Source organism: Ailuropoda melanoleuca, chromosome 5 (assembly GCF_002007445.2).
Source record: "Ailuropoda melanoleuca isolate Jingjing chromosome 5, ASM200744v2, whole genome shotgun sequence".
NCBI classification, from domain to species: domain Eukaryota; kingdom Metazoa; phylum Chordata; class Mammalia; order Carnivora; family Ursidae; genus Ailuropoda; species Ailuropoda melanoleuca.
Genome location: NC_048222.1, coordinates 126,881,552 through 126,908,590, shown reverse-complemented (window position 1 = coordinate 126,908,590; position 27,039 = coordinate 126,881,552).

Sequence of the window (27,039 nt, the reverse complement as noted above, 5' to 3'; positions counted from 1 at the left end):
TGGGACACCTGGGTCCTCAGTCAGTTGAGTAGCCAGCTCTTGATTTTGGCTTGGGTCATGATCTCAGGGTCCTGGCCCCATCAGGCTCCCCTGCCCAGCAGGGAGTTAATCTGTAAATACTATATATTATGTTATTGTGAACAGTATCTTAATTATTATTACACTTTCTGGTTAGTGTACTGGTCACCATCTGTAACATAAGGAACAACTAGAAGAATATCTAGGACATAGAGCAGTATTTTCTACTCCTGTGTTGTATTGGCTTGGGTCACTCAGTGGAGAGGCAGGGGATCCCAAGGTTTTGGACTTCTTATGGTGGAAGTCAGAAGCTTCTAGATGGCTGAGTGGAAACAAGCAATGCTCTGAGCTGGCACACACACGTCATACACACTGTCACTTCTGTCCATATTTCAGTGGCCGAAGCACAAGGTCTAGCTTAATATCAGTAGAATGGGAAAGTATATTCTCCCATGAAGGTAGCTCAGTGGGAATGAAAAATTGAAGATTAACTGAATCAAACACAATTAGCCAAAATCAGCTTTCCAAATAGGCAGAATGAGTTGGGATCATCATGCTGTTTATTCAATAAAAAGATCATTTGATGGTGTTTGATTTCAATTAGGGAAATTTCAACACTATACATATATAATTACATGCATTAAGTTTAGTTAATTCTTATCTCTATTCCAAACGTATTTTCATTTTTTAAAAGAATTTATTTATTTTAGGTAATCTCTATAGGCATTGTGGGGTTTGAACTCAGGACCCCGAGATCAAGAGTCACATGCTCTTCTGACTGAACCAGCTAGGTGCCCCAAAAAGTATTTTCATTTTTAAACATGTTATTGAACATTATGCACCTTAGATTATAAAGAAGATAATTTTATGAACTAATTGTTAATTGTATTTACTTTTACATAGGAGCTTGAAATGGGTATTATAATATTTGCTTCATGCTTTAGGGTATTTCTCACTTTATGTTGTATGTGTATATATATAAATGTATGTATTGACTTTCTTTGAGGGGACGAGTGAGAAAACATAACCTATCACCTAACCAAAAACCCATGGACCCAAGGGTTTCTCAATTTAATGTTAAGCAGCTTAACAGACAGAATTATATATTCCCATGTGTTTCAGCAAGTTTATTATTGCTAGTCATAAAGTGAGTACTGTATCTTAAATTAAAATGAAATAATCTAGATAAATCAGAACCCTAGTAAAAAAAAATAGCAAATATTCTTAAATGTGATGTAGTAAAATATCTTTTACTAGTAAATCTTCAGTGGTAGAAAATATCCTCTGACTTCATTGTTGCATATTTGATATACTATTGTTCTTAAATATTGTTGCATAAGAAATTCAGTGTGAGTTATTTATTTGAGAAACTGGTTTAACTGAATTCCCTAGAATAGTCTTATATTGTTCTTATACTGAACTTTAAGATTATTATTTTATTGGGCTCTATATTGGTGGTTAGAGTCTTTGGCTGAGAAGTATTCTATTTATTTTTTTATTTGCCTTATGTATTTCTATAAATAGACATAGCTGTATTTGTGGGCTCTAGAAATAATCTCTAGACCTAAAGGAAGATATATTTATATATGTAATAAATTCCATATTTTTGTAGAGAATTTAGAGGTCTTTTATCCATTCTGTATATGTATATATATCACATTTGAAGTCATTTTAAATACCGTGTAAGCATAATTTTGTATGTATTATATATGAAATATATGCTTTCATGGTACTTGATAATGCCTTTGGATAGAGAAGACTAGTGAAACACCTTAAAACAGTAGCAAACAATTCTAGAAATACAAACATATCTTTGAACAACAACAAAAAATCTGTCATGGAACCATCAGTCATTTTTTTAGCAATAATTTGGGGAGCGCTAGAGACAGTAACCTGAATCCATGTGTTTTCAGTCAAGGGAGGCATAAGGAAAAGCACAAATTCTGGAAATTAGATTAATTTAGTGATAATAAGTCTAGCCTGACAAATTCAAAATGCCCCAGAATCTTTCATGACATTGAACATTTGAATGTCGAAAACGCTGTCTACTGAGGCAAATAGACAGTAATCAGGTGCCATGAAAGGAAGAATCTGGGGACATTAGGTCTAAGTTTTAAGGTCTTATATCCTCCTGGCATTTATGTTCTCCAATAGTATGTTATGAAAACAATCCCTTTCATTGTCACATCTTTCAAAAGTGCTAAAGATTGATATGGTTAAATCAATATTGCCAATTTTTTTACACCTGAAAAAAGAAATAAACACTAATATAATCCTTTTAATGGCATTGCTTTCCAGAGAATAAAATATTTTCTTGTTCAATATCCTTGATAGCTTTCATTTTTCCAAAGAATGATAATATTTGATGGCAATGAATGTCAATAATGTTAGAGACCAAAAATCTATTCATCTATTGAATAAGCGTGAGTGTTTTAATGTGAGAAAACAATATATTTTGGATTGCCTCCAGTTTAGGTCTTTATATAGTATTCCTTTGTGTTTCTGCAAGATTTAATACCAAATTGAGGGGCGCCTGGGTGTCTTAGTCAGTTAAGCGGCTGCCTTCAGCTCAGGTCATGATTCCCGGGGCCGTGGGATTGAGGCCTGTGTCGGGCTCCCTACTCACCCTATCTTCAAAGTGCTAAGATTCAACAAATGACAGAAAATCTTTTTGCTTTCTTTCCACGGCAATGTATGAATTTTAATTCACACGTACCTTTGGAACATTGCTACTGTTTGTATACTTCATCAGTAACATTCCAATAGAGCATGAAATTCTACTATTTCTGCTTTATTATTATTGACAGAATTAGAAAAAAATTATAGTGTAAATGTGCTATATATGGTAGTTATTTCAATAGAACCAATTTGTAAAACAATAGATTGTTTGCAAAAAATTATCTTTAAATTTGCAAGATAGTGTTGTTCATTGTTTCTTAATCTTGCATGCTTTTCGAATAGCTGTGATTTCTTTGCCTTTGCTTAGAAGCAGTCCAAACCGAAACTGGCTTTACTTCAACACTTCAAAATGAATTCCACCAAATGGAATATAAATTGAATTGCTCTCAGGAATAAAATCACTTAGCTGCCATGAATCACAATTTGAGATTTTAAAGAGAAAAACATTCTGATAAGAGCGTGTGTGTGTGTGTGTGTGTGTGTGTGTGTGTGTGTGTACACCAGCAGGAAGAGTAATGCATTATTGACTGAACTTGGAAATTCACTTGGAATTCCACTTCTGCTGAAATGGAAGACTACTTTTTTCTTTGCCATGACTGATTTTGACAGAGATATTAGTGTGTGATAATATTTTACAACATTCTCTCCTCTCACCTCATTTCCTAAGCTTTAGTATAATAAATATTATATTACTGTATTGTGTTAAGTGATTTTCAAGTATTTAATGTATTTGAAATATTTTAGGATGCAGATAACTTCAGCATGACCACTTCCGCCTTTTCAGGTATTTAAATAATGCCAATAGTCCTAATTTTTTAGAGTGTCAACTCCATTTAAACACATACTATCCCTGCATTTGTGAAATACAAATTGTACAATCAATGAAATTTTGGTATGTTCCATTTAAAGTAGCTATTTGGAGAGAGAAGTTCTTGAATATTTATCTTTGAAGCGGTTGGAGGCTCCTTTCTGTTATGTTATCCTCAAAGTTATTCTTTCTAATTATTTTCCTATTTCTTGGAGGAAGATAGAAAATAATTAGAAGAGGCTGTGCAACTGGGAGATGGAGCTACTGGCTGCCTTGTGTGAATTCCCCAAACCACCAAGTGTTTTTGAAAACACTTTAAACAGAATGAGCAAAATTCTTAGATTATATTTCAAATAGATCCCTCCTTATTATTGCTCAAATAGCTTTTCATACTTTTTTCTACTTTACTAATTTTGGTAATTAATGTACATAATATGTACCTGACCAAACTGTAAGGTCCTACTGTAAAACATTTTTTAATCTTTTGTACAAAATATTTATTGAGCTTGGAAATTTTATATATAGGTGTTTATTCTGTTGTACATGTTTGCTTTTTTAACACATACACATGTCATCTCAAAACCAGTAACTATGTGAGATGTGTGTATGGTCATGCACAACCAGTTTCCAGGACACTTATTTTAAGTTATTCCTGCATCAAGCAGGATATAGCAAACATAAATTTTTTTATGATATTTACCATGTACTAATGCTGCTATAAAGTCAATATTGTCTTTTTTGCATTTTCTTAAGATAACTGGGAATTCAACAACTAAGTGAATATGAGAAGGCCAAATCACAATTTATCTCTCGGGATGATTGCACATAGACACGCTATAAACAAATACTGGGTTCTAGTATCAGCTTGATTGGGTCTGAAACAGGCCCCCGAATGCCTGTATCTTGCCCTTCGTTGTGTGCGTATTGACCGTAAACCCCTCTTGAGTGTACAACCTTCACTCGGCTCTGCTTCTTTTTGTATCTGTGTTATATATCTCTGCTTATTTTATTCTTATACTGTTAAAGGAGTGGTCTTCCAGGCCCTCTAGCTCAGCATTCTTACCATCTACTTTCCACTTATTCATGTTATCAATTCTTCTTGAATGATCTTAAAGACAAAAAAAAAAAAAAGAATACCAGCTTATTGACTGAATTTTGCAGTTTGCTTGAAATTCCACATTTGCTGACATGGAAGTTGGTTTTGTCTCTACCATGATTTTGAGGAGTTTCTGCATTTCGTCTAAGTTCTCAAACTTATGACATATATAGCTCATAATATTCCCTTATTATCTTTTTAATATCTGTAGTGATATTCTCTCTTTTCTGATACTTGTTTTTTTGTGTTTCCTCTCTTTTTTCCCCATTGAGTCCGGATTTATCAATTTTATCGATCACTTCAAAGAATCAGCTTTGATTTCATCTGATTTTCTGTATTGCTTTTCTTTTCTCAGTTTCATTAATTTCTCTTATTATTTTCATTGTTTTTCCTCCTGTTTCCTTTGGTTTTAATTTGCTCTTCTAGTTCCTTAATTTGGAAATGTTGGTTACTGATTTTAGATCTTTCTACTTGTCTCCTACAATCTTTGGTGCTATAAATTTTTCTCTAAACATTGTTTCACTGCAAACCACAAATTTTAATCCTACTTTAATTTTTATTCAATTAAAAATATTTTTTTTAAAGATTTTATTTATTTATTCGACAGAGATAGAGACAGCCAGCGAGAGAGGGAACACAAGCAGGGGGAGTGGGAGAGGAAGAAGCAGGCTCATAGCAGAGGAGCCTGATGTGGGGCTCGAACCCATAATGCCAGGATCACGCCCTGAGCCGAAGGCAGACGCTTAACCGCTGTGCCACCCAGGCGCCCCTCAATTAAAAATATTTTATTTCCATCATGATTTCTGTTTTGACAAATGGGCTGCTCAGAAATATAAAGTTTAATTTCCAAATGTTTTGAGCTTTCCCAAATATCTTTCTGTTGTTGATTCCTGGTTGAATGTCATTATTGTCCAAGAAAATACTCGGTATGATTTCTACTCTTTAAAAGGTCTTGATAGCCCACAATATAGCTTTATTTTTAGCTTCTTGAGAATATTGTGCATTCTGCCATTGTTGAGGGAGTTTTATAGATGTCAGTAACATCAGTTTGGTCAATAGTGTTGTTCAGGTCCTGCGCTGTGATCCATTTCTGACTTCTCATTCCATGAGATTCCAAAAGGATTTTTGAAGCCTATATTATAATTGCATATTTGTGTAGTCCTACATTCAGTTACATTCTTTTTTTTGTCTCATGCATGTTAAGGCTCTGTCGTTAGATTCACACACATTTGGGATTGTTATATCTCCTTTGAAAATGGATGCCTTTATAGTTTTGTAGTTTTCCTCCTTTAAATAAAGTGATACATTAGTATTTCTTGCCATTTTATTTTGCTTAGTGCTTGCATGGTACGATTTTTTTCACCCTTTTACTTTTAACTTATATCTTTATATTTAACATTTATTCTTTATAGACTGTATATAGTTGAATTTTACTTTTTCATTAAACCTGATATCTGTGTTTTAATTAGTATGTATAGGTTGTTTATAATAATGTTATTATTAATGCAGTTTAAGTACAACTTATCATGCTGGCTATTTTCTATTTGTTCCATCTCTTCTTGGTTTCTTTTATCCTCTTTGTTTCTGCCATCTTTTAGTTTATTTTTTAATTTTTAGGATTCCATTTACTCTCCACAATTGTTATTTTTATCTTTATTTATTTTAAAAAATTTTTTTAAAGATTTTATTTGATAGAGAAAGAGAGAGCATACAAGCAGGGGAGCAGCAGGCAGAGGGAGAGGGAGAAACAGGCCACCACTGAGCAGGAAGCCAGATGCAGGGCTCAAGCCTAGGACCCTGGGATCATGAGCCGAGTCAAAGGTAGACACCTAATGGACTGAGCCACCCAGGCTCCCCTATTTACATCTTTGAAGAGTATGTTTAGTAGTTGCCCTCAGGCTTGCAATGTTTATTTTTAATTACAGTAGACATTCAAATCGTGTTATATAGCTTCATATGTAGAAGAAACTTGCAACAGTTTACAGACGGTAAACTTAGCCATTCTAGATTAGAGTGGTCTGACTTAACATTTTTTGACTTTATGGCGGTGCCCAAGTGATCCTCATTCAGTAGAAAACATACCCCAGATTTTGAATTTTGATCTTCTCCTACCTGGTTACACAGCGTGGGAAACTCTGTCCTCGTGTCGGACAGCAGCGGCAAGACACGGCTCCCGGTCAGCCACCTGATGGCAAGGCTAAACACCTGACACGCTTACAGCCATTCTGCACCCAGACGACCGTTCTGTTTTCATTTTCAGTACAGTATTCAGCAAATTACATGAAGTATTTAATACTTTACTATAAAATAGGCCTTACATGTTAGATGATTTTCCTCAACTGTAGGCTAATTTAGTAGGTGTTCTGAGCACGTTTAAGGGAGAAGTTAAACTGGGATATTCGGTGAGTTAGTGAATTAAATGCATTTTCAACTTATGATATTCCCACTTAATGATGGGTTTATTGGGCTATAAACTGTAAGTTGAGGAAAATTTGTACCCACAATTCTTTGCTCCCTATTACCATATAGTTTGGTTTGACATGTGCTATCAGCTCTGTGTGGTACTGATAATACTTTCACTCAGTTTTTGTTTATCTGAGAGCAGCTTTATTTTTTCTTTGTTTCTGAAGTATGTTTTTATTGTACATATAATTTTGCGTTGGAAGTTCTTTTTCTGGCAGCACTTTAAAGATAACTTTATTGTTTTCTGGCTTGCATGGTTCCGATACGACATCTACTGTCCTGCTCTATAAGATGAGTCTTATTTTCTCTATTTTTAAGATTTGTTTCTTTCTCTTTGGTTCGGAGAAGATACTCCTAGATTTCTTTCTGTTAGCTTTTTTTTTTTTTTAATATTTGTCCTATTTTTATCCTTTGAGATCCTGGGAGCTATGGTATAGTATCTGTCATTAATTTTTGGAAAATTCACAGCCATTATTTTTCAAATATTTCTTCTGCCTTTTTCTCCAGGATTCCAAATACATGAGTGTCAGGTCACTTAGTATTATCCCACAGTTCTTGGATGCTCTTTTCCTCTTTGGTGAAATTTTACTTTTTTTTTCTCTTTGTTTTCCCTTTGAGTAATTTATTGACCTATTTTCAAGTTTATTGATTTAGTCCCCAGTTGTGCCAATTGACTAATGTGCCATCAAAGGCATTCCTCATCTTTAATTCTGGTGGGTTTTTTTTTTTATTCTAGCATTTTCATTTTATCCTTTCTTATAGTTTCCATCTCTCTGCTGAAATTACCCACTGGTAATCCATATTGTCCACCTTTTCTACCAGAGGCCTTAACATGTTAATAGTAGTTATTTTAAATTACGTGTCTGATGATTCCAGGGTCTGTCTATTTGTGGCATAAGTGAATCTGGTCCTGCTTTGTTTGTTTGTAACTTACTTCTTCGCTTTGTTTGTTTGTTACTTACTTCTTCGCCCATCTCGTAATTTTTTGATGAAACCAGACAGTTCATGTAGGACAGTAGAGATGGAGATAAAAACGTTTATGCCTAGATATGGGTACCCCTTTTCTTCTGTGGACAGTTATCGGAGTATTTAGGAAATCTAATCAGTGGTCAAGCTGGTTTGGGGTTTTTGTTTCTGTGGTTTCCTCGCTGCCCCACACATTTCGGATACCTCCAGCACTACCTTCTGCTTGCTGGGGGCTGGTGTCCTGAGACGTTTCCTGAATGTCTCTTCGACTCACAGATTTCAGGCTTCCCTTGGCTCTGTGCCTCAGAGAAGAATTTCTCTCCACGCTCTTGCCCCTTTCCCAGTACGAACCACTGTTACTTGATACTTGGCACTTGTTATGTTGGTGATGGAGAGCTTGCATGTGTGGCGCTGACAGAGGAGTTTTTTCCTGTTGTTCTGATTAACTTGAGTCTTAGACACTATATACTCTTGAGGGTTGGCTTTCCCAGTGATACTGCCCTGTCTCAGGCTGCAGATCTTGGTCCAACATATATTCCTGCCCCTCCCCCAGGGACTGAGTATTTTACTCTTTCCTTCCCCTAACTGGGGTTGTTTCTCACCAGGGTCCTAAGGGATTGTGTTTTTCGCTTTCTTCCAATGGCTTAAGGCCTTTGTTCCATAGCAGAAATGGACAAAGGTGTAGGCCCTGTGCTTTCCTATGGTGGCTGTTTGTTTCTCTCCTCTAGCCTGTGCTACAAGGATGCTTTCTCAGGATGGTCACCCTGCCTCTAGCTGTTCTTCTGAGTATCTGGTAGATCTATGGCTGTGAGTGGGTGCAAATTCCCCACTAGGTTACAGGCTGGCATTGCATCAGATCATGTTTTTCTGTTGTACCAGAATAAACAATTACTAATTTAGACAAAAGTCTACACGGGAAAGAAATATAACATACTCAGCAACACTGATTTCACATCTAGAAAAGGCACTATTTTTACTGTGATCTGGGTGAATAATAAACCCCAGTGTTATGCATTATACAGCTTTGCAACAGCAAATGTTTTGGCAATAATAATACCAATAATATGTGTATCAATATAGAGAGTGCTAAAGAAAAATTAGATAAACATACAGGGGAGTTCAGTGTATTATCCCGATAACTTTTTTGTAAATTTGAAATTATTTTAAAATAAAATGTTTCTTACGGCACCTGCGTGGCATAGTCGGTTAAGCATCCAACTCTTGGTTTCAGCTCAGGTCATGATCTCAAAGTCCTGGGATTGAGCTCTGAATTGGGCTCCACACTGAATGTGGAATCTGCTTGGGATTCTCTCTCCCCTCTCCATCTGCCCCTTCCCTCCCCCATCTCAAATAAATCTTTAAAAAAATAAATGAAATGTTTCTTATCGTCAAATAATGCTATCAAGAAAATAGTGTGAAGACAAGCCACATATAACCAACAACAATAACAAAAAATAGTAGCAGCTTACATCAAAAGCTCCTATCATTTGATAATTAAAAAGTTTAAAAAAAGAAAAATGGGAAAAGACAAGAAAAAATGTTCAACAAAAGATGAAATGTGAATGCAAACAAACATAAAAATATGTACAACCTCAGTGTGAAGAGAGACAAATATAAAACATAGTGATGATTCTCTATCCACCAAACTGGCAAAGTTAAAAACTGAAAATAAACAGTGTTGCAATGAAGTGATGAATCACTAAATCCTACACCTGAAACCAATATTGCACTGTATGTTAACTAGCTAGAATTTAAATAAAAACTTGGAAAAAATAGTGTTGCAGAGAATGTGGAGCAACAGGAATTTTTATACAATGTTTGCAGACGTGTAAGGGTATAGTGTAAAACAATTTTAACTTGTCACCCTTATGCTGTCTCTACACCATAGTCTAAGAATCATTTTCTGGAAGACTAGAAATATAAAGGATTATACAGATATGCCTCCTGCACTTGAACACCATGGATGGGAATTCCCACATGAAATAATGTTATTTATTTTGTGTGTAACATTTCTTAACATGCCAAAGAAGATTTGCAATCAGATTTCACGTGGTGTTTTTCTCAGATTTGCATGGGAAGCTAATTAAATTCTTAATAACTTTATAAATTTCTGCTTCAACTAACTTTTTAATAAAACAAAGTATTACTAGATTGGTGAACTAATTTTGAATATCAAATGGCGAATAACAGGAAGAAGTCTTTTTTAAAAATTTAGTCTATAGTTAACAATAAAACTTTGGACTAGCTCAATTATAAAATACTTATTTTTTTTGTACCAAACAAGTGATCTCTTTTTTTTAAGATTTTATTTATTTGGGAGCGAGAGAGAGAAAGCAAGAGCGAGGGGTAGGGGCAGAGGGAAAGGGAGAAGCAAACTACCTGCTGAGCAGGGAACCCGACATACAGATTGATTCCAGGACCCTGGGATTATGACCTGAGCCAAAGGCAGACGCTTAACTGACCGAGCCCAGGCTCTCCTCAAATAAGTAAACTATTTGAAGAAAACAAATTCAGTTTTCCATATGGATATTTTAGAATTTATTTCATTAGAATCCAAATGCAATCTAAAATAGCCACCAAGAACAGTGGAGAAGCTAGCTTAAGAGCATTCATGAAAATGCATGATAGCCAGTTTCCTTTATTACTTAGTTGAAATTAATATCCATCAAATGGAAATTTTCTGTAGGATAGTTAGAATTATTTTCACTTAGAGAAAAATTTGAAAATTTATTATGTTTATACATTTAATAGTGACTCAAGATAAGATCTTTTTTTTTAATCCTACACACAAAGCTTAGAGAAAATAACTGAAACTATTTCTAATTATTTTTTAATACCACAGTGGTGGACTGTGCATTCCTTTGCCTGTTGGGGCAACACAGAATTGGTGTTTTGTTTTGTTTTATAAAAGGACTCCCAGATAGTCAGTTAGATGAATATAGAAGCAATCCGGTGTGAGATATGACTCTATTATTTTCCCAACACTCCCAATAAATTCTTACTCAACGTAACAAGAAGGAAGAAGATGGAAAAATGCTTCTTGGTATTTTTTATTCTTAGAGTTTATTTTATTTTTTAATTTTAAATTTGACAGAGAGAGAGACAGCCAGTGAGAGAGGGAACACAAGCAGGGGTAGTGGGAGAGGAAGAAGCAGGATCCCTGCCGAGCAGGGAGCCCGATGCGGGGCTTGATCCCAGGACTCCAGGATTACGCCCTGAGCAGAAAACAGACGCTTAACGACTGAGCCACCCAGGTGCTCCTATTCTTAGATTTTAAATGGAATCTCCCCTTAGTATAAATGTTGGACTTTTATAATGTATAGGAATAATTCCCCGCTTCACTTCTGTGGTTACTTGACCTGCTTAGGCTAGCAGATTACTAAACGCGTATTTCATTTTTTTCTTATTTGTCCTGTTTCTCTGAGACTGGCTGGGTTTTTCTGTTCCCAAGTTAAGTATCTAGTAGAGATTGAGTTCTCCAGAAACAAATTCTGAAATGGAGGTGTTTACACAGGAGAGTTATTAAGGAGTACTCCTGGAACCAACACATATGGAAAGGAAGGAAGGAAGCAAGAATGGGCAAAGGACAAAGTGGTCTGTGCTGCAGTCTCAACAAAGGCTTCAGCAGATCTTGAGGGGGAGATCTAAAACTTGAATGGTCCTTCAGCATTTCCATGGATTGGGGGTGAGAGATTTGGGCTTTATATTGCCTTGCTGGTTAGTCTTCGGATGTGAGCTCCTGGGAAAGAAGGTGTGTCTTTGGGTGAGGCAGCTCTCTTTTACAGAGAACCTCTAGAAGAAAGCTGACAGTTGAGGGATCTCTTCATGAAGCACTCTGAGAATGTGGAAGATTAAGTTCTTTGTTCTAGAAGGGAGAACTACGTGACAGTCGTAGCACACTCAACAGTCTGCCCCTTGCACCACTCAGAATCACACCTTTGTATGAAATTTATGAATGGGTTTTTTCAGCTTTCTCGGGGCTTTTAATCGTGAGAAATTAGTGGAAAGAACCATAGCTCTTACCCCTGCTGTTGGTCACTAGGCCACAGCTAATAATGTTTCCCTGATATACTATCTTTCTCTGATTTCTTTGATCTTAAGCTAGCTTCTCCACTGTTCTTGGTGGCTTCCGTAGTGATATAACAGATGTCCATCCCTGAAAAGTCTGAGCTCTGTACAGACTAGCCCACCATTACTGCTGCATTTTTTCTGTTTACCATAAAAGTTGTATACAGTCAGCAAAATGGTACCCAAATAGATTACCTTGGTTGAAACATCCCTCACACTGGCCCCCTTGTGTAACAGTAGCCCTACTTGGTGATCAGGATCAATTGTCCTTTCTAAGATGGTAAATCTTCTTTCTCATTCCTGGTCTTGTGACACAAGGAACCAAAAGCGACCAGGTTACAACTGATATTTATGGTTAAATGGAATTCTTTTTGTGTCTCCTGACTAAAGCGTTTTCCTGTTGGGAGCCAGAACTTCTAAATCCTCACAGTTCAGAGTTGTAGGACTGAAAAACACAAATTCCCCAATAATGTCACCAGCAGTGATAGTAGTGGAGTATTTCCTCTTTCTACCACTTAGATCTGGGTCCAAGTGTTCCACCCATTGAAGATACAGAAGCATATAAAAGTCATTGATTTAGAGTAGGCATGATATCTTGGAAGATGGCACCAAATCTTGTCAGGTTACCTTCTCCAAGCTGGGGCTTCTGTTGTGCTTTCTGCACCCCTTGCTGTCATTTTATTAGGCCAGAAAGCTCTGGGTATATAGTATCTAATAGAATCAGTGAATCCCATGGTCAAGCTCACACCTGCACGTTATTCGCTATGAAGTAGTACCCTGGGCTGGTAGATTATACCATCGGCAAATCCTGGGAACCTATTGTTGGCCGAGACCCTGTGGTCAGAAAGTACAAACCCATAATGAGAATATAAGTCTATTTTATCAAAACCTATAGCATTTGCTTCCTGGGTGGGAAGGTGTCCGACGTTTCCAATTTGCCACCATTTAGTTAATTAGCAGCATCAAAGTTCATGCCCTATTGGGGTTCGTCATTGGGCTCCATCACTAGAGTGATGCAGTGACTGTCTTTCTGCAGTACTCCAAGGAGCCCTTTTTGCCCTTTGGCCCAGGGAGCTGCTTCAAAACTACTGCCTCCCTATAAGCAAGCATCAGATCCTTTTGGCCTTAAAATCTCCAAACCTGTCTGCTAATTTATCATCCTCTTGGAGTGTACATTGACAAAGCCTATTTTTTAATTGTTCTTCTCTCCATTGATTACTTTTCTCTCTCTTCTTGAAGGATTTTTTTCTCTTGCTTATATATAAGGGCAGGAGAGAGAAAGGGGAATAAATGACTGGTTCACCCTAAATACATAATGTTCTGTAAACTAGTCTTTCTTTCATCTAGACCATGACTTTCGAGTGAAAAACCAAGAATTTGATTCTGCTAAGACAGGGCAGCCTCATGTCTTTCAACCCGGATGGAGTACATTAGTTAAAGAGATAAGACAGTTAAAACATATAGTTTAATATTTCCAAAAGATATGCCTCTACGTAATGTCTATCAGAATCAAATGCTAGTAGTCAAGAGCTCTGTTACCTAATTACTGCTCTTCTGGTGAATTTAGGCTTGCCACTTATTTTTTATAGACCTTAGTCACTCATATATCAAATGCAGAGGTTGGTGTAGATGATGTCTGAAGTCTCTATGCACATTAAAATTCTATGCTTCTGTGATGATATATTTAAGCTTACTCAGTCTTCTGAAAGGCCACTTTTTATGGGTATCTTAAAATGAAACGAAATGCCTTACGTTCTTACAGTTTTTAATTTCATGATTGCCTGTGGGTTTTTATGAATGCTCTTTTTCTTTGACTGTTAGAATTACAAATGATTATAATTTTATATTACTTTCCAGGCAATTCCACTGCCCTCAAAATTTTTCATGACCTACCATTTAAGGAAAAAAAAAACAAACTAAAACTAAAACATTATCAATGCACAAAGCTCTGAGAGTTTTTCTCTTTGAAAGAGGCCAGATAAATAAAATTACATGTGGTCAATAATTCCAAAATCAGCTGTAAAGAAGTCATATTTCAAAATAGTACCTTATTCAATTACTTGTTTTGAATATCTTGGAGACCAGCCCTGCTTTTGTTGACAGTACTTCTGAGAATGTTGACATTCACGCAGCAGCACCCATCAATTTGGGGGTAAGTGTTTGGAGTATGGGATAGTGTGAGAGATTGTAACTCACCCTCTGCAAGATCTGCTAAACTGGTTTTACCTGATTCTAGTTCTTACGAAGTTGTGAAGGGAAAGCCCAAGTGTCAGCCTTGAGCAAAATGCTGGGGTTGAACTATAAAGCCTTCAAAAACATATAGAATTATAATTAGCGATGATGAGTGAAATTTTAAATGGTTGAAGGCTCACTTTGTATAAGCACGTTAAAACCTGACTTGATTTATGCCATTTCTCTTGAATATAGCCAGAAAACTTTACAATGTCAAATTTCTGTTGTCACGTCTACTTTTGCTGTTTGCTGGCCAGAGCTGGCAAAATTTCAACGAGTGATCTGCCTAAGTCCAAAATCTGTCCCCGAGTCCACCGTAAGAAAGTGTAATGAGACTGTGTATTGTGTTCTCCAGAGGAAAGCAATACACAAATTTAACAGCAACAACAAAAAGTTGACACTTTTTATTTGGTTTTATTAGTAAAGATAATAAAAACTTGTCAATTGAGCCTTAGTGTTCTCCTCACTTGAAACCTTTGTCAACTGTCAATTGAAAGGCTAGTATCCTGGGTTAATTACTCCTCCATGTCCTATCCATGTTTGCTTTTCTGTCCAGACCCTGTACACCTCCTTTTGTCCCCCATCAACTCTTTCTCTTTTCTCTGTGTGATTAAGTCCTACTCATCCTTCAAGACTGATCTGGAAATTTGCTTCTGGCAGGTGACAAGTTTTCTGAACAGACTTCATGACCTTTTTTTCCCCCCCACTGTGTTTTCATGGTATTTATACCTATCTTGTGATATGTATCACATCACGCTATAATACTTTTTATTTTCTTTTCTTCCTCACTAGACTGGAAACTTATCAAAGGTAAAGCCATGTCATTTCTTGCCTTTCCCATTGTATCTTGAACCCAGCCACCACTTAAAGTGATGACTGAGTGGATAATTCTTTCACGGAAAAGTTTGCATGTCTGATCAAAGACTAGTTCTGCTCATCTGTAGGAAAATGGTTAGGTTTGTTATAGTACTTAGTGACTGTAGTACTTCCCTGCATCGCCTTAGGACTGGAAAAGAAGAAGGAACAGAAAAATGACAGATGTTATACTAGATTTCTTTCAGTTTAAATCTGTTCATGGTGGGGGGAGCAGCCCAAGAGCACAATTCTTGAATGTGGCATAAACCACAACCAAGGAACACAGCACGGAAATAAACCTATACCCTAAATCCATAAAATTCGGTTCAATTCTTTCTTTTAGGAATAACTTTAAAGGTCATTTAATTTATTGATTTTCACACTGTTTTCCTTGGAAGATCTATGAAGATGGCTCAGGAGTCCCTGAGATGGACTGAGCCTGACCACTGTATGGATATCTACGCTCCCACATACATTTCCAACAGGGAAGTCAGCTTTCATTAATGTATTTTGAATGTTAACTTAGGCCTACCTCCCATGTGAAATCTAACTAAAATTGGCCCAAGCCCACACCAAATTAAGAGATGCTGGGCATTTAAAATCTGTTAAATACTTTTGAAAATCCCCAGGGCCATCTCCATTTCTTGGCTCTTACGTCTCTGTATGCTCTTTCTAACCTCCATGTCCTAGTAATATTCACTGATTTTTACATTTAAAAAAAAGTACATGGAACCCAAGCATTTATGACTACAGTAGGTCACCCCTCTTCTTTTTCCTTCCCAGGTTATCCTAGGAACATACACCTCTTCTTTCTTTACTCAGGTTTATGGTAGGCTGTAATTAACATTTAATCCTTGTGTAGGGACAAAGGGAGATGGGCATTTCTCAACACTGGCCATAGTTTATTTCTCGGTAAAACACTTATCTCTGCAGGAAAAACTCCAGTGTCAGATATAAAGGTAATAATATTTTATTTTCTTTGCTCGTTATGTTAGTTTTCAGTTGGAACTTGTACTGGGATTTAAGAGATTTCATTTGAAGAAAGGGTTTCATGGCTTCAAAATCTGAAACCCTTGCTTTAGGAGTTTGGGTTGGAGTTTAGGAGTTTGAAATTATGCAGGGCAAAATTTCAGTTGTACGGGCTGTGCAGGGTACAGTAAAATATGTCATTCTTCACACAGATTAATTTATGTTGTTGATGTCCTATTTTCCATGAGGGACTAAATCCATAAAATAAAAAATTAATTCATAAATGGAGTTGTGATATGTACCTTTTGTTATTTGAAAATAAATCCTCAAGCTTCACCCACTTGAGGGCAGAAATATTAAAATACATACTTAAAGTTCTCTAGCTTTAGACATTTGGTAGTGCAAATCCTCAGGCACTGAAAGTTTTTTTATCTATTCAGAAGCAAGTCTGTCCATACTCTTCTTCATCTTCCTTGAGGAAGTCTGCTTCCTGCAGACTACCTTGCAGGTGGGTTGCCACTCCCACTGGTGCCTGGCATGGGAGTGCTGGTATACCAGGTGCCGTCATCTGCCTGGCATTCCCGCTAGGCTTAACAGTTTTTTTTCCTGCTGGCTGAGTTAGCCCTCGACATTTGTGGGGAATCTGTGATGGGTTGGGCAAACGGTGAATCTTCTCCCTAATTCTGTCACATTTTGTCACCTGAGCCAAGAGCACTTGGAAATGCACAGAATTTTATGTGAACATTCTCTTCAGTTATTTGCTTTAATCCCTACCCCATTGAAGATATTCCCTACTTATACTGAGTGAGAATAGACACCACGTGATTTATTCAATTCTTCTGCTCTTTCTTCTTTCTCCCGGACTAGCCCCAGTGCTGGATAAACACACACACACACACACACACACACACACACGCACACACACACACAGGCTTCTCTTTTCCTCTTTAGCCTGAAAATAAAATACCTCCTGCACCATAATGCATGGAGTAGTCATCATCTCTCTGATTTGGCAAACTGAGTCTAAATTAGTTTAGGCTGGGTACAACCGGGGCATCCTGTTTCGTTTATGTTTTATAGCATGCTACTGTTTATAAAGCGTTTTGACCTGCTTAATGCTCTTAGTAACCTTAAGAATACTAGTCCTTATCTATCGCCAATGTACAGGTAAGGAAAGTGATGTATAAAAAGACCAAGAAGATTGCCAAGGTGTGTGATGGTTAATTCTGTATGTCTACTTGACTGGACTAAGCGATGCTCATATAATGGGTAAAACACTTCCGAGTGTGTATGTAAGGTGTTTCTGAAAAAGATTAGCCTTTGAATGTGTCAACTGAGCAAAGATCACCCTCACCAATGCACTGAGCACCATTGAATCTGTTGAGGTCTTGAAGAGAACAAAAAGGCCAAGAAAGGACATATCCTTTCTCTCTGCTTGAGCTGAAATACCCATCTTCTTCTCCTTGGGATGTCAGAGACCCTGGCACTTCGGCTTTTATACTCTGACCAGGACTTACACCGTAAGCACCTGAATTTCTGGCTTTCAGACTCAGACTGAATTATACCAGTGACTTTTCCTGATTCTCCAGCTTGCAGGTGGCAGACTGTGGGACTTCCTCTTTTCCATAAGCATGTAAACTAATTGCTATATAAGAAATTGCCTTTTCTACATTATCTATATCTCTCTCTATATATATCTTATTGGTTCTGTTTCTCTGGAGAACGCTGACTAATACATGGTACATCTGCATTTTCAACTCGGGTCTCCTGGAACCCCCCCACAAAGCCAATGATGACAGTGGGATGAACTGAACATAGAACGATCTTTAAGGACTAGATTTACTTACATGCATTCTTTTTTTCCCTTTTAGTGGAATTTTTTTTTTCTTTCTTTCTCCTCCTCCTTCCTTCTTTCTTAAGTTCGACCACTTAAAGTATGGTGGGAGGCAAGAGGAAAAGTAGAGGAAGAGAATGATCTGTTGAACCTCAGTATCCATGTATCCCTGGAATATGCAGTAGGCAGGCTTCCAGGACCATTATTTTGAGACATGAGATTTAGGCACTAGTAATGCATAATAGGTCCTAAGGAGTTGCCCCTAGGGGAAATCCCAGCTAGTAGTTCCCTTTGGGGCATCTGTTATTGGCAGACACAACAATTTCATGATTTTCATTTGTCACTAATACTACCTACACTATAAACCTATAGAAAGAAAGATATAACATAAAGGACATAGGAAGAGAAGAGTTATTACTTTAATGTATACTGCTTAAATAAAAAAAATGGCAAGGTAATGTATAAGAGATATTTTCATCTCTTTAGAGTAAATTCGTACAGAAAATTGATATGGTATAATTTCAGTTATTTGTTTTGAATCAAGCAATTCTTTTTTGGAAGTATGTCTATTAAAGATCTGATGAACAAAAAAAGACATTGGCCAAGTTCAACTCACAGATTCCAGTTCATTGTCCTGGTGCTCATAACATGAACTAATTTTTTATTTCCTATTTTTATTTTTCACACAAATAATCCCTATTTAGATAAAAATAGTATATGCTCACTCATTTTTAAAAAATTTTTAAAAGCTTTTGTTTATTTATTTTTCAGAGAGAGAATGCAGGAGCACAAGCAGGGAGAGTGGCAGGCAAAAAGAGAAGTAGGCTCCCCACTGAGCAAGGAGACCAATGTGGGACTCTATCCCAGGACTCTGGGATCATGATCTGAGCTGAAGGCAGACGCTTGGCTGACTGAGCCACCCCAGCATCCCATGCTCACTCACTATTTTAAAAATCAAACTATATAGAATAGTTGAGGGGAAAAAATCAAAAAGATTGCCTACTTCTCCCCAAGTCCACATTTTTTCCAAATGGAAGATTTTAGCGAAAGTTCAGAGAATTTTGTTGTCATTTTCTTTTTTCAAGGTCGATTCTGGGAGCAAGGAAGCTGGCTCAGAGATCCAGACTATACCACCTGTCATATCAGAATCCTCCTTCTTTCCTTAGCTTTGCTTTTTGAGGTATATGGCTTTCATTTGTTCGCATTTCCTTTATTTATTGCTGCTTGTGAAGGAATTTTATCACTTTTTCTTCCTCTCTTAATTTGAAAACTGTCTGTTCATTTTATTAGTATGAGGGAGGGTGATTTTATGCTGCAGTGTAACTCAGCTAGTAAACCCAAACAAGCCTGTGTTTGGTTTGTAAAGCTAAATGTGAGGTGGATTGATACTTCCAAAGAATTTTGACCCCGTGCTATGCCTCTTCAGGATTTGAGATTGATATGGAATAATTAGGAAACAAACAAAAAGTTACATTTTGTTTCAATCTAACTCCTGATTAGCTGGAAGAACATAGAATTAATCAAACCAATCTTGGGCTCCTCTGTCAACTTGGAACATGATTCGCTTTCAGAGTTAACTAGTACACACAGGATATTCATGAATAGTTTCACATTATTACTTTGTGAGGCCTGTACCGAACGTGGCAGATACCATGATGTGAAGAACTTGTTGGCTCAGCTGCTGGGAATCCTGTCATCAGGTGCCTTTAACTTTCAACCCCTTTAGGAATTGCCTCGCCTGCAGGGAAGCACCAGAGTCATGCCTCTTTCCTGAGTGGCCGTGTTCAATGATCTGTACGGAAAAGCAAACCCCTGGCCATTTTGATCCAACTGAGAAAAACTCTCAAGAGCCATTGTAGCTTGAACTTTTAAGAGAGTCAGTGAAAAGTGTCATTGGCCCCACCACTCTGCCCAATACTGATCTCTTTCTCCTTCTTCCACAGGTGTTGGTTTAAGGGTACACCCTAATAAACATCCAAACACCAAACCCCCTCTCAGGCTTGCATCCAGGGAACTCATCTGTGACAGTAGTCTTTGCAAGTTTTCACATCAACATCTACTCTATCCCTATCCCACTATGTTGCAGCATTTCTTTTGGTGAGATCAGCTCAACACTCAGTACCAGGGTGTTTATCTAAAACAGCCAGGGTATTCTTATTTAACTTGACACAAAGGTTCAGATAATTCACTGCTTGCGAATTAGTACATTACAACTGCTTGATCATAGGGAATGACTCAGGGACAGTCCAATCAGTGTGAATTTCAGGAAGAAATGCTGCTCTCTTCTTAGATGTGAACTATATTGCTTTCAATGGCTGCTAGTAACCATCTTCCAACAATAGTGGAAACCAACTCAGATGATGCTAACACACAAAGGACAAAACTGAAGCAGATATTGAGAAAATGATCCAGGCCTGAATGGAACCATGTCTGAATCCTGTCCTACAGGTGGGTATGGGTGCAGATCCCTCATCAGGGTGGCAATCTTTTTCTCCTAGGAACAACTCTTCAGAAACAGCAAATTAAATGACTCTGAGTACCCTGAGAAGGTAAGGATTTTAGCCTGACCATAAGTTAGTTTATGAAACAAAACTGTTACTGTTCCTTATTGCCCTATCACTTGAACGTCAGTTACATCTACATTAAAAAAACAAAGAAAGTGGATATCTCAAGCACTTTGGCCACACGTGTTTATACTTGGTCATCATTTTATTGCTTCTAGCTTGTAGCCATTGCAAATGCATGGTGATTATATTGGTGAGGTAATGGAAATATTTTAACATTCTTCCTCTTTTACCTATTAAAATGAACCAGGGATTAAAAAAAAAAAGCTTGCCACACAAAAATGAAGTGTGAGTATACTACAGTAATGTCTGGGTAGTTCAGTGACACTAGAACAATGTAGAATGTGTCATTTTCATTCTCAATTGAACTTCACTTAAATGGAAATTTATTAATGGGTTTTTACATGGAAGAATGAGAAGTACAGATACAGGCTTGGGACCTTAGTCGACTTATGGGTACATTTTGCAGTATTATATTTTTAACTTTATTCTGTCTCATTTATTGTAAGAAAATGTATAATACAAATGGAAAATACTGGTTGCTTAGTAATATTCATCTGACAAAACTCAGCTGACAAATGAGTATATTTCTGGAAATCCAGCTCAAAATTATGTATGTAAATGAACAAAGGACAGAAAAGAGACTGAAAGTAGCAGGAACATAAAAATATTCACTTATTCTTCAGTGTGTGCGTGTTATATATACACGAGTGGTATAAAAATCAGCAAAAACTATTCTCATGTCAACACTAGCAAAGAACTAAAATCAGAGAGGAACAATAACCTTTATTCATTGATGATTCAACAGACTGCAAATAACTTTTCTACAATGCACTTGGGAATATATAGACAAAAAGTGGTTTCAATTATTTCTGAGTGAATTCCCATCTGACATACCAAGGGAAGATTCTAAAATGTCACTAAATATTGCCCCTAAAAGCTTAAAAGTACATCAAATATAAAATCTTCTAAATATCCCACCCTTATATATTTATTTTATTTACATTGGGAAAAATATCTACTTATCTACAGAGAAAAAAAAAGAAAACTAAGGTGGTATCACCACTTTAGAAATCTTTTATTACATTGCATTTTTTAAAGGATGTTTGACAAAGCACCTTTTCAAATAAAAATACACAATGTATTGGACGACAAGTATCCTGATAACATTAATTCAAAAAATTCATTCAAGGCAAATCATTGATTTGCCTTTCCTGTCAGTTTAAAACTCTAGATAATGAAAAGAGTCAAGAAGGTGCAGTGCAATCTTTAACATGGAGACTTTTGTACGATTATAAAGTTAAAAAACTTATATTTTAAGTTAATGAATGAGAAAGTAATGTAGAACTGAACTGAAATAATTAAAAGGCAAAATAATTGCTTAATCACTTAATACATAAAGTTTCATTTTAATATATCACTTCATTGCTTAAAATCACTTGATGGCTTCTTTCTTCCTGTCGGATAAATTCCCACATCTGTATCTGGGCATTTAAGCTTCTCCCTAATATATTCCCAGTCTAATCTTAATTTATCTTCTTCCACAGATTCTTCTCTTGAGCCATACTTGACAACTTGCTTGTCCCCCAAATTGCCCAGTATCATCTCATTTCCATGCCTTTTCTTTTCTTGTCTCCTCTCTTGGCAAGAAAGTCTTCTGCAACCTCCCAGAGAGAATGCATTCTTCTTTCTCCTCCAAATCCCTCTCCCATGTTTGATGGGGTCAAAGAAACTTTATCTTACTATACATTCCAGAATTCATCTGAGAAAGATAACCGTCTTTACACAGACACAAACATTGATAAAATTACTGACAGAACGAGATGAGATCCTAAAGTTAGGGAAATAAATCCAAGAGCTAAGCTCCTCTCATCAAGAATAAACAGAAAGAGGAGAGAGAAAGAGAAGGGTGTGTGAGTGGTGGTGGTGGCGGCAGAGGGGGTGATAGAATACAGAAGAGAAGTGGATGTGCAACATGGCAGATGGGCTTTGAAACTTTTAGGATCCAGGATAGATGATATCCATTTTAGACAGTATTTCTGTGATATGATAATCTCTAAAATCTTTGGTAGGTTCTGCCACACACAAAAGGTCTTTTGAGTGTTTTCTTTGTCTTTTATTTTGAAATAGAAGGAGTACGAAGTCCACATTTGTTTAACTGCCCACAAGGAGATGAATGAAGAGCCTCAAGATTCAGGATTAAATAAATAAATAAATAAACAAATAAACAAACAAACATTCAGGGAAAGCAGGAAATAGGAGCAAGAAGAGGTTAGAGAAATACCTTTTCCTTAGGATTTGGCAGAATTCTTAAGTATGACATGGATTTTCCATAAGGCACAAACTGGGAGTGTTGCTTAATCTAATTGTAGAGTGACCAGCGGTCTCAGGGCCCAACACTCAGGCCTTTCCTGGGATGAGGACAGTCAGTGCTGTAACAGGAAAGTCTCAATTTAAGTGAGATGAGTTGTCCACCCTCATAAAGGACTGAAAGACACTAGCGGACATCGTGTGCCATAGGCGCTCTCTCTGGTACACATAAGGCACCGAACACATAGTACCTTGAACAGTTAGTGATAGTTCTTTTTGTAAAATATTTGATGAGATGGTAATATAACATTTTTTTTTAGTAAACACACACATACACACCTGATCTATAAGCTCAATCTACACACCTCCAAATAATTACCTAAAGAGAATTTATCCTTAATAATTACCTAAATAATTTTTTCAGTGCATTTTTTCACTCCTCTTTTGAAGTTGCCTTTAGGTCATTGATTCTCAACTGGTAATGAATTTGTCCCCATCCCCAAAGGACATTTGACAGTGGCTGGAGACATTTGTGATACTCACAACTCATGAGTGTGTGGGTAGCTCCTCGACTGTAGTAAGTAGGGGCCATTCAAAACGTCTTTTGTGTGTGGCAGAATCTACCAGAGATTACCATATCACAGAAACACTGTCTAAAACAGGATATCATCTATTCTGGATCCTAAAACATACTACAATGTACAAGGCACCCCCACCTCTCCCCAACCCGAGGAACTATCTGATCCAAAATATCAATGATGTCCAGGTTGAGAAATCCTGATTTGGATCCTGAATCATATTTTTCCTATCATAATATTAACAAATAATTGGCTTGACACAAGGACTTGATATTTAAAACCGTCATAATCATTGGAGGAGAAAGTGGCACTGTGAGAGCCTATTTTACCACGCACCCATTCCATGCCAAGCACAGGGCAGTGACAGGTAAAATAATTTTAAAACATCAAAAGAAGTATCCATAAACAAGATAAGAATCTTTATGGACCAGGAGTGGAATAGAAACACACAGCTGTAGCCGGGCTTGCTGGGATCTGGCTCCAAAATCAAACAAGGCAGCCAGAGTTCAACTCTGTGGGGGAAACAGGATCCCAAATGTGCCATACCCGGCAGGCGACCAGAGCCAGACCCAGCTCCCGATTGCAACATTCCATGAGAAAGAGACAAACCTTCAGACTGCACCTCTGAGCTATAGCTTTTAGAAGCTCTGTATTAGTCAGTATAGCTTAGATCATGCTGTTGACAAGCAGCTCCAGCCTGTATGGCTCTAAAACAATGAAAGCTTATTTCTTGCTCAGTTACTTGTGCACTGTAAGTTGATAAGGTGTCTGTACTCATTCTAGACACAGGCTGACAAGGAAGCCACCATCTTTATATGTGCTGACATCCACATCAAGAGAAGAAGAGCTCTCGAAGGTCTTGCATCAGTAGTTGTATGGTCTGGCCTGGTAGGGAGACATATCACTTCAGGCCAAAAGTTTTTAGCTAATACTATTTATGTGGCTTCAGGAAGGACGATTCTATCATGCGCCTGGAAAGAGGGTTAACGGCACTAATGAATGCCACAAACTCTTTACTTAGAGTTCTAAGAAGAAGCATAAAAAGCTGAGAACCAGGTATACCAGGCCACATGCTTGTTTGATGACTGGATCTCTGATAACTTCAATTTTATAATAAGTTCAAAGCTTCAAGCTATGAGTATGAGATCTGAGCATAATGTGAGGGCCCTTGATGAAGAGGCCAGAAAGAAACGGACTGTGTATCATTATACAGGCAAGGAAGAGTGAAGAAAGAGAAAGAAAATATCCCCCACTTAAAATCTTCTTGCAATCTATAATCTCAAGGCACGTAAGGAAACCCAGTGATATTCCCAATTCTTCACTGTCTGGACAAATGGTAGATTTCACAACCTTGCTCTCTTATAGTTAGGGCTGGAATGTGAAAAGAAGTGATGTGTTTTCAATTCCAAGTTGAAGATTATAAATGCTGGTGTTTGATCCTCTATGTTCTTTTCTTTCTACCATGGAAACAGCTATATTCCAAATAGTAGAAGGTCCTCTAGTGTAGTATGTGAATGAGGATAATGCAGAGCAGGTCCGCCTGTAGATTTCAAATGAAACGTAGCCTAAGTGAATTATCTATCTATATGCATTATTTTAATCCACTGAGATTTTGGTATTATGCAGAAAATTTACTTTATCCTGACTGATACAGTAGGTATTCAATGAATATTTATTGAGTGCTTAGGAACACATGGCATGCTTAGAAACATGGTGCATGTAAAGCTGGACTTTTAAAAGAGTGTAGGGTATGCATTGGTGAAGCCCAAGGCAGAAAACGTTCCAGACTCTTCTGAGGACTAGTGGGGGTGGAGTTAGCTCAGTGTACTGACATGGTGGAACAGATGAGGGTATTTGCTTTAGTGTGTAGGTGAAAATCAGCTGGAAGGAAAATTCTGTGGGAGAAGCAATAAGATGTAAATTTTAACAGGTAAGGGGGGCAACAGTTAATGAAGAACTTTCAGTTCTTGTGTGAAGAATTCAAATCTTGCCCTCTTGAGAATAAGTTAGGTTTTTTAGAGGAGAATGCTACATTAAATATTAGTTGTTTTTAGTGATGATTAACCTACTAGTCATATTTAGATGATTTAGAATGTGGAGTAGAGTAGGAAACTTACAATAAGCTAAAAGTGAAATAGAGTGTATAGTTTAGGTATTGATGGTGGGTATGGTATAACTTTGTGCATGATTGACAAAAGGGAATATTAACAGGACATATTGATTAGTATACATGAGAAAGTTAGGAGGGGGCAAGTTAAAGAAGAAAAAGTCAGAATCAAGGTCACACACCTGGGAGATCAGTAAGCTGTTTGGTTTGCAAGAGAAGATGATATTAAACCATAGATTTTAGAGTTGGAGGGACATCTCATAGTGATATTGGAATGCAGTTATAATTCTATGATTCATATGGGAAATTAGGACTGGACATACAGATTTATTTATAAACTTTCTTTTTATTCCATTGTCTTAGTTCACATTCACTAGACCAGCAAACAGAAGTTGTGGTGAATCACTTATGTGACACTCAGTAAGTGAAAGAGCAATGCCAAGTCTGTAGAACGTTTGATTTATCATTGACAGGCTTTAGAGTTTTAGTGTAAAAAAAAAAAAAATGTCTACCATTAAGGTAGAGGAGAGAGGGGATTGCCAAAGTATAAGGATAATTTGTAATTTAGACCTGCCCCCTTCACCCAGCTGTAAGGAGTGCAGTTTTCAGCTACAGAACTGGCTTTTGGCTGATCTGAAGGACAAAGAACTTGCTCTGGGAGATCATCTTTTTTATTAGGTCCTTTAAAGGTTTTAGGTTATATGTGTGTGTTGTGGAATGTAGTCGTTGTAGTCATTGTAGCTTTTGAAAATTGTTGATCCTTGTATAATTCAAGACTGGATTCATTTTGAGTGTCCAGAAATAGGCTGTGCCAAAGTAAATTTATATTTGCATTCAGAAATGTTAAAAAGATGAATATTTTCTTCTTGAGCCATGGCATTTTTATGATTTTTGTTGCTATGTTTAGAAACTCAAAAACAGCTAATAATGTTAGCTTTATATAAAATACTTAGTGCAGAATAGTATAGTGTTAAAAGTGCTTCATGTGAACTTGATCCCATAGGACTAATTAAGAAGTAAGCAGTAATTCTATTTTTTTTCTTTTTCCATCTCTCTGGAGATAAGCAACTAATTCTTATATATTTTGTTACATTAACAAAGGAACTAACTATATTCAGGCAATAAATGACAATCAATGCTAATTTTTCTTATTATTTTCATAAGCTTTTTATTAGATCAAAAAATAGAGCAATTTTCATATCAAGATTTCAGGATTCTTGACAAATGCTTCACTATCATATAAAGGGTAAAATAAATGTTACTGACAATACCACAATACCATGTAAGTGAAATTATTTAAAGTTTAATAATGTGCCCATGATTGAATGTGTCTTAATTTTTCTTTTGAAGAAAATGTTATTTCTGACAGAATTATTATTATTACTGAAGGAGAAATTCTTGCATACTAAAAACCCAAAAAATATGTAAGTTACGCATGATCCAAGTATGTAGGATTCCTAAGTCAAGTATTTTCTGAGTTTTTACAAATATT